The sequence below is a fragment of the Apodemus sylvaticus genome, chromosome 18 (genome assembly GCF_947179515.1).
Source record: "Apodemus sylvaticus chromosome 18, mApoSyl1.1, whole genome shotgun sequence".
In the NCBI taxonomy this organism is placed as follows: domain Eukaryota; kingdom Metazoa; phylum Chordata; class Mammalia; order Rodentia; family Muridae; genus Apodemus; species Apodemus sylvaticus.
In genome coordinates, this window is record NC_067489.1 from 49,180,461 (window position 1) to 49,190,168 (window position 9,708).

A 9,708-nucleotide genomic window follows, 5' to 3' on the forward strand; every position below is an offset into this window, starting at 1 on the left:
ACTATCTTTTTCATTAATTGAAAAAATATTTAATTCATTGAACAAATATTAATTAAAAGTTTGTCTAATATATTCTGATTGTACATTGCAGAGAGAATACTGGGTATATAATATTTAGAATTTTTCATGAAAATAAAGATAACGAGTTGTGTCAATCACAATATAGATTAAGGATAGTCTTAGCATATGTAAAATGATTTTATAGCACCTTGAGAAATAATAGATGACTATATATGTACTATTGATACAATGAAAATTTTAAATGTAGTGGTAGTTATTCTACTTATTAATTTATTAATTTACTATTTATTAATTCTATTTTAGATTTGAAGAAAACATTGAAGGCATAAGCATAACTGTTAGAATTTTATAGCTGGCAGATTACTCAGGAAAGAATATTTGAAAAGAAGTGGGAACACTTTACCAGTGACTCATATTCTGCATATGGATTTGAGCAAAGAAATTAGCTGGTGTTTAAAACCTTCACTGAGAATGGGAAGAAATTGAGGAAACCAGTATGGTCAATCCCTGATTTGAAAAACATGGCTTATAGACAGAGCTTGCGATGAAAATTGGAGCAAGAGCTTTATAGCTGCTGCTCTGAATCATTCACCAAAGGAGCTTCTTAGGTGACATTCTAGATTTCCCACTATTGCTCTTTTAGCTCCTGTTTTTACCTTGAAAATTTGTTGTCTAAAATAACTAAAGGGAAAATTTGTGATTCTTAAATCCCAATTCAACATGAAAATTATTGAGTGAGATTTATATGTTTAATTTCCACTCAGCTGCCGGACTGAATAGAATTTATTTTTCAGGAGGATGGGCTGAAATTGCTAATACTGCCTCTAGAAAATTGCAGAACTTTTCATCCTACGTATTTTATTTGCAAACATACCTACCTACTCATGTCCGGTGGCTCACAGGATAAGTATTGACAAGAATCTGACTATAGATCTCTGATTTCAAAATATTATTGAAAAATAAAATATATTACACATTTCTTAATGAAAACCTATATAATTCCATATTATTTATTTGGAACCTAATTATGGTTTGGGAAAACTGACTAAATGTATTTGCTTATTGTTCCTAAATGATATGTTACCAGAAATAAAGTATCTCCATTACCTAATATGTTCAATTAGATTTATCTAACAATATATTTTCTCACTTTTATATTTCCTGTCATTTATAATTGAGTAATGTTAGATTCTATTTGACATTTCACTTCTGTTTGACATGTTTTTCTACTTTTGGTTTGGAATAAAAAGTAGCCACTAGTTTTATGTAACTCCTTTTGTTACACAAAACTCTGTAAAACACCATTCTACTGACAAGGTCATTAGTCTCTTAGTGAAGGAAAAGCTATATTTCCATACTTGACATCTAAAAGTAAATCAGCACTTTCCTAAATTCCAGCTGTGCTCAAGTTATAAAGAATAAGATACTGAAATTCATCTTAGAGACATTAGAAAGCAAATAGATTGGTACATAAATACACACATTATTATACAGACGCATTAAAATAGAACACATACACTAGTTTCTTCAGCACGATTTTCTGAGGCAATAATGTATTTTTAATTTTTCCACTAATTATGACAGTTGAATTAATGAATTCTATTGAAAATATTTTATGACAAGTTTCTTAAATTAAATAATTTGTTAAACACAACAAAGAAAAGAACAATACTTTTTTAAATGTTAGAAAAAAACCTTAAAACATAACCAGGGTTATTTTTTCATATTGCCAAAAGGTATAGATACTATTTTCATTAGAAATTATTTGGTGAACTTAAGGAAAGATGGTGTTTATGTTTGTAAAAGTTTTCTTTGAAAAGTCTGTTAGGAGCATTGGATTCTTTTAACATCTTCTGGTGTGCAAACTAAGTCAAGACAAGCAGGCGACAGGAGCACATTATTTACCCACGTTGAGCCAATCCATGCACGTAATTTGCTTATTTGGTCTATTTCTGGAACTTCATTTAGAAATGTACCTCATGCAGTGAAACATCTTTTTCCCTAAATCAAGGCACTGTCCAAACAAAACAAAACTATTTAGGGCTAAAGAACACAATAAGCTTGGAAGCATGTCTGTTGCAGAATAAATGATACAATGATAGGTCACAGTGGCCTGTGGCTGTGCTACCCATAACACAATGACCTCTGTACAAAGAAAGAGAATGTGATGTTTCTGTCTAGGTTGGATATTTTGAAAGAAAGGAAATGGCATTTTGCTATGATGATAAACATAAAAGTAATTTTTATATACATATATGTGTGTGTGCTTATATAGCATATGTGTGTGTGTGTGTGTTTAAAATACATATGAGGGTCAACATTTTCAAAGTTTTATTGCCTTAATTGTGAGATTGCTTTGCTCATGATAAATATGAGTTATGTATATTAAATGAGAAATTAACTCTTAAAAGTTTTTTTCTGGGAGCTAATAGTAACCATAAAAAGATGGTAAGACAGCAGAACCAGGTTTCCTTCTCAGTGTCTTCAAAACTACACGTCATCTTTTCACAGATTGAAAAGGTACTTACAGTGCTTTTAATTATACTAATATTGACAAATGTGAAAATGCAAAAAATAAATGATTATATTGGAGTCCAGGAAGGATGAGATTGGAGGGGTTTTCTTTTACTTTAGAAAATTTAAAATGATTTTGACAGAGTTGAGAGTTGTTTTCATTCCTTATATAGATTCCCAATATACAATATCTAATTTATGTGAAGCAGCTTTATATGCAGAGATTTTGAGAACCAGCAATCTATGATATACTTATGGGTCCTGCATGACATGGTCAGAGCGTACTAGAACCCAGGTATCCCTCAACAGAAGAGTGGATGCAAAAAATGTGGTATATATACACAATGGAGTACTATTCAGCCATTAGAAACAATGAATTCATGAAATTCTTAGGCAAATGGATGGAGCTAGAGAATATCACATTAAGTGAGGTAACCCAGACTCAAAAGGTGAATCATGGTATGCACTCACTAATAAGTGGATATTAACCTAGAAAACTGGAATACCCAAAACACAATCCACACATCAAATGAGGTACAAGAAGAAAGGAGGAGTGGCCCCTGGTTCTGGAAAGACTCAGTGAAACTGTATTCAGCAAAACCAGAACGGGGAAGTGGGAAGGGGTGGGTGGGAGGGCAGAGGAAGAGAAGGGGGCTTAGGGGCTTTCGGGGAGTGGGGGGGCTAGAAAAGGGGAAATCATTTGAAATGTAAATAAATTATATCGAATAAAAAAAAGAAAAGAAAAAAAAGATATCTGTTTACAGGTGAGGAAGCTGTATATTGAAGAGAAAACAGTTTTGTCGCCATTACATGAGACCCACATGCTTGCTTCAAACCTAAGTCTTTTTCTGTTATGGCTCTTAAGTATAAAACAGTTCATTCTGCGGATAGTACTGTCAAGTTCAGAGACTGATCTGCTAAAGTCTTTTACCATCTTTTAGGGCTTAAAATCCTCTCACAGAGATAATGAAGTGAATGCAAAGAATTGAATTAAAGGGCAATTTCTGTGAGAAACTGGTTTTAATTCTCCTTAAATCTAGATCTATTCGTGCTATTCTCAACATCAACTGATGAACTCTCCAGTTTCTGAAAGGAGAAAATTGTTGCTTTGGAAGGGTCCTGAAACATAATGGAGACGACACTGTGGTGAGGAATTTTAGCAAATACTTAGAAATGACTTACTGACTGCAAGCACTCTGCAAATTACACCTGCTGGTCTTTGAGTAATATTGAAGCATTCATATTTTATTTGCATTTATGTGTTAGATGGGGTAAAATAAAAAAGAAAACAGTCTTGCAATTCTTGGATCAGTAGATCATGTATAAGATTTTTTAAAAAAATCCATAAATATGATTTTATATTTTGCTATTTCAGGGCAGGTACTCATATCTAAATCTATAATTTTGCTTTAGTTTTGTAAGTTTGTTTTGGAATGAAGAAATTTATGAACTAGAATAAATTAGAAAGTGATGTATTCTCTAATCTTTGGACAGCTTTCTAAAAACTGAAAAAGTTTTAAAATTGTGCTTCATCCCATTAATCAGCATGTATATGAAATTGAAGCAATTTAGGCTCAGATTTTATTTCTGGTAGCTTTAGTTTCTAAATTGTAGTCAAAGTTTCATTCATGTTTTACATGGTTTTTATGTCTGTTTTCTAGGAATTTTCCCATTTTTTTCTTTTTTTTCTTTTTTCTTTTCTTTACTTTTCTTTTTCTTTTTCTTTTTCTTTCTTCCTTCCTTCCTTCCTTCCTTCCTTCCTTCCTTCCTTCCTTCCTTTCTTTCTTTCTTTCTTTCTTTCTTTCTTTCTTTCTTTCTTTCTTTCTTTCTTTCTTTCTTTCTTTCTTTCTTTCTTTCTTTCTTTCTTTCTTTCTTTTTTTTGAGACAGGGTTTCTCTGTGTAGCCCTAGATGTCCTGGAACTCACTCTGTAGACCAGGCTGGCCTGGAACTCAGAAATCCACCTGCCTCTGCCTCCCAAGATTACATGCCTGTGGGATTACAGGCGTGTGCCACCACCGCCCAGCTGGAATTTTTCCATTTCCATGCACAGATTTACATGATTGCATTTGATTCTTCATATATATTCTAAAATAAAATTGCTTTATGGAATTAATACAGTTGTTCAATTTCAGTTCTGAGTCTAGTAAGTAAATTTTATTTCTTATTTATTATGTGATGATATGGTTAGTTCTTGTAAACTTGAAATACGTTTTCATTATCTGTGAAGTGATAGCCTCAATTACTAAATTGTTCCCATTTTCGTGCTACAAGACTGTTGCCAGCCTGTGAGGTATTTCATTTATTTATGCTAGATGTAGAATTGCGAAGCCCACTATGAATGGTGCAATCCCTGGGCGGATGGCCCAGAGGTATATGAGAAAGTCAACTGAGCAAGCTAGGAAGAGCAAGCCACTTAGCAACATTCTTCCATGGTTTCTGTTTCAGTTCCTGCCTCCAGCCTTGAGTTCCTGCTCTGAGTTCCCTGGATTATGGACTAAAGGCTTTAATATGAAAAATGTTCACTCTCCAAGCTGCATTTGGTCATAGTAGTGAATCCAGCATAATTAAGATACTTGATATTGCCAATTTTGCTTACTCTTTCAAACAGCCCAACACATATTAATGATGTTACTCTAAAGTTCTCTACACTTCTCTATAAATTGCTTTATTTAGTCTATATAATTTCTTTTTCCTCTGTGCTTTAGGTTGAGTTGTTCCTTGATTTTACTAATATTTAAGATGTAAGATGAAATTACTCTTTCAAGGCTCTTTTATTTTTAAAGTGAGACTAGATATGGGTGATCTTCTACTCATTATGACTTTATCTCAAGCCTTACGACAGCATCATTTTGTCATTCATTGCAATGAATTTTTGCTTTTTTCATGTTGGTTATTTTGATTCCTTTAGATCTATATAGTTCAGAATTTTGAATTTTTATCTAATTTTTGGTCGACAGCATGATTTCAATGGTTACAATAATCTTGTATTTAATGGGTCTCTTTTAGTCATAAATCTCACCATGGGTTAACATTAGAGATTATATAATGTTTACTTGAGAATTCTTCCTTATGATGATCTGTCTTAGAGGACAGTGTGTGTACTTGTACTTGTTGTATCTTCCTAATGAATAGACATTTCCTTTTTTTATTTCTAAATTCTTTGTTTACATTCCAAATGCTTTCCTCTTTCCCAGTTCCCTCCACCCGATATGTCCCATAAGCCCTCTTCTCTCCACCCATTCTCCAACTTTTCTTTCTAATAGCAAAGTTAATAACACCTTTTCTTATGTGCCAGCTAAACATGTCTAGTCTTAAATCCAGATTGCTTCAGTAGAGAGCCTGGCCCTCCGGAGCTGACAAGTATGGTACATGCTCAGAAAATTATGTGCTTTGCAAATGACCCTGGCCCCCAGAGCCCCATACCTGTTATATAAACATCCCAACTGAAAATGAATTGTCCTTAAGCCTTTGACCTTTTTCCAGATCTGTTCTGGAAATTATACTATAATTATAACATTCCTTTACATTCCTTCCTCTAAATATACCATATATATCTTCCCCATTTTTCTAAAAGTTCAAAGATTTTTCCACTAATTTCTATGACTTACATCTGATTCATCACTTTGTCTACCCTTCAATTAGGTGTCTTAGTTTTGGATTAGAGGTCTGAACTAAACAATTCAAGCCAGATGGATTAATGTTGTATAGAAAGGATGTCTGTGCATTCCATGTGGATCACACAGAACTGATCAGAGCAGCACTATTGCTAAATTAAAATTCTTCTACATTGAAATATTGCCAAAATTCTTTGTGTCATATTTGTCTTAATCTCAAATAGTCTTTAAACCATTATTTGAAAAATCATGTTCAATATTCTTATTCTTTGATTACATTTTTCAACAGTATAATATATATGCTTTAATAAACTTCCAATTTCAGAGGTAGTGATTCATTGTCTAACACTTCACATGCATCCATAAATTTCCACTTCATATTTCACTGTAATAACAGGAAATTGCTGTCATCCTGTGTTACATACAGTAATTCTAGTTTTTCTTTAAACATAATATTTATTTTTATGTGTATGTTTTGGACATTTAAACACCTCCACTCAATTAGTATGTTAATTTGGTACTGTTTCTACTATGGGTCAGGCCATTAAATGTTACTTGATTTATGTGTGTGTGTGTGTGTGTGTGTGTGTGTGCATGCATGTGTGTGTTTATGTGCATGTGTGTGTATGTACATGTGTGTATGTGTATATGTGTGTGTGTGTATGTATGTGTGTGTGTGTTGTTTTCTGTGATAGTGAAGGAGGAACACATTACATTACAAATGCTAGGAAAACAGCCTAGTAGGAAATTTACAAATTGAGTAAGATAAGTATTTGTGAGACTTTCTTAAAGTATTATATTCAACCGATCTCATATTAATTATATGAGTGAAAAACGTCCATATATTCTTTTTACTTTTCTTAAATAATTAGTAAAATAGTATATAACATATTTAACTAGCACTTGTATTGCAAATAATTGTATAAATATGTTATTTATGCTATATATATGTATATGTAAACACACACATATATGCATATCCATATACACATTGCTAATTACAAATATTTGGCCATGACTACTTTAATATATTACACATAATATACACATATGTACAAATACACCCACATACACACATGCACATACAAACAAATAAATAAGAGGGACTCATACATATTTGCACACCAATTATTGTAAAGTCATATATCCTACCTGGCCAATCATACACATACATACCTAGTATTTTGTGTATATTTTGTGATATTGATTTATTATTCTCTGAGATTTTATGTAATAGTTAATTGACTTTACAAAGCATTCAATTAATGTCTTTAGGGATGGATTAATGTTATAATAGTATTAATCAATGTTTAGATACTTTAATAAATATTATAAAGCAGATAAATTAATGCTAAAGTACTCAGAAACACAAAATAGATAATAATTCATTTTTAACTTTCTTATCAAATAAAATCAACAAAGAAAAATTGACTTTCTAGTTATTTCTTTTCCAATAACAGTGATTATTTTTTCTTTATTTTTACTTCTGTAAGGATTGGAAAGCTTCAAATGGATATGACTAATCAATCTATTTGACTTTCTGGGCCTAGTATTTGGATTTTAGCATTTTAGAAGGATTATGAAAGCCAGAAAACTAGACTGAATTTTAAATAAAATCAAGTATCCTTTGACAAGCCCAAATTAGAAATCATCTCAAGGGGAGTCTCTAAGGTCTGACGCTATTACTGATGCTATAATGTACTTACAGATAGGAGCCTAACATGGCTGCCTCTAAGAGGCCCAACATGCAACTGAATGAGACAGAAGCAGATAATTATACCTAACCATTGGACTAAAGTCAGGGACCCCTGTGATTGAATTAGGGAATGGCTATAAGAAGGAGGAGGGCAACCACATAGGAAGATTAGCAGTCTCAACAAAACTGTACCCATGGTCTGTTAGACACGGAGCTACCAATCAGGCAGTTGGCCCAAGGCCCCTGCCACATATACAGCAGAGGACTGCCTGGTCTTGACTTAGTGAAAGAAGATATATGTAAGCCTTGAGAGACTTGAGATCCTAGGGAATGGGAAGGCCTGGAGGGGTTGGGGAATGAGGGTGTGGGAGACACATTCTCTTGGTGACAGAGGAGAAGGAATGGGATTAGGAACTGTCAGAGGTCAGAAAAGCAAGGGTATTATGAGTGGATTATAAAAAAAGTTAAAGATAATCAAAAAAAAGAAAAAACATTAGCACCCAGAGTTTTGGCTTTATGCTGTTTTATCTCTGGTCTCTTTGTTACGTACAAGTTCATTAAATGAAAAACATATATCTTATAATAGTAATAATATGAATAATTATTAAGTCTGTAAGAATGTGTTTGAAATGCAGGCTCTTTGCAGAATACCTGGCATGGATATTCATAATGAAACATGTCAATAGATTTCCTCTGTCACGCACTCTCTTTCCCCATGCATTCTATATGAATGAATGATTTTTGGATTAAACTCAGGATTGAGATGTTTTCAAAAAATTACCTCTGCCTTGGCTGGCATACTCTAATGTCATGCTTATACAGGAGTTCCCCATATTTCTTGGTGATCAACAATTCAGGCATCTATCTAAATGTCATCAATAACACTCTGTTACCCTTTATCTTAAACAAAGAGCATTCCAATGTTTGCTTTTTTTTTTCCTTCCTAGACTTTCACTTAAATTTTTACAGACTCATACATTCATTTTCTATTCTTTCACTAATAAATATTTTTCCAACCACCAAACTTATTTGCAGTCCCCAAACTTATATATTTATTTTGCAAATTTAATTTTAAAAATACGTTTCCTTATTATTCCCTACTATGTTTGGGTTAAAGCAGATACTATGCTTTGCTATTTTAATGATGGAGTTCATATTTTATGGACAAAAAAATGTTTTAAGTAAATAACTTTAAAATAATTAAGTATTCTAGCCTGAGACATATGTACTAAACTATGTAGTTGTACAGAAGAACACTTTGTAAGCTCCTGACATAACAGAGCTTTTCATGGACTATTGAAAATAGTTTTAATTTTTAAATCATGTAAGTTGCCTAGATTTAAAAAGAGGAAGATGGCTTTTGGAATCTACCAATGGGATTTATAAAATTTTGGAAGACATTGTCATTTCAATATTAAACATTCTATGAGATAGGAAACATGTTGAACACTCCACTGTCCTAAGTAAGGATTAAAAAGCATTACAGTGTTGTCCAAAATCTCACAGATTTTCTTTGTTCATTTTCCCAATAAATTGTCTAATACTCTAGTATCTTGTTTTTCAATCTAGATATAATCACAAAAGTAATTTGATTTACATTTTATTCATGAGCCAATGTCATGGAACGATTTCCAAATGAGCCTTAACTTCCTTTGTTACTTTTGCTCTCCGTGTTTGACTAACTGATGTCAACAGTTATAGAATAAACTTGTCTAAAACTTTAACAGAAGCAAAAATAATATTAAGTTGAAACAGCAAGAGGCAACTCAATGATATTATCTCATCGTTAGCATTTTTTGTTCGATATATTCTTTATTTACATTTCAAGTGATTTTTCCCTTTCATGGATCCCCCCTTCCCAA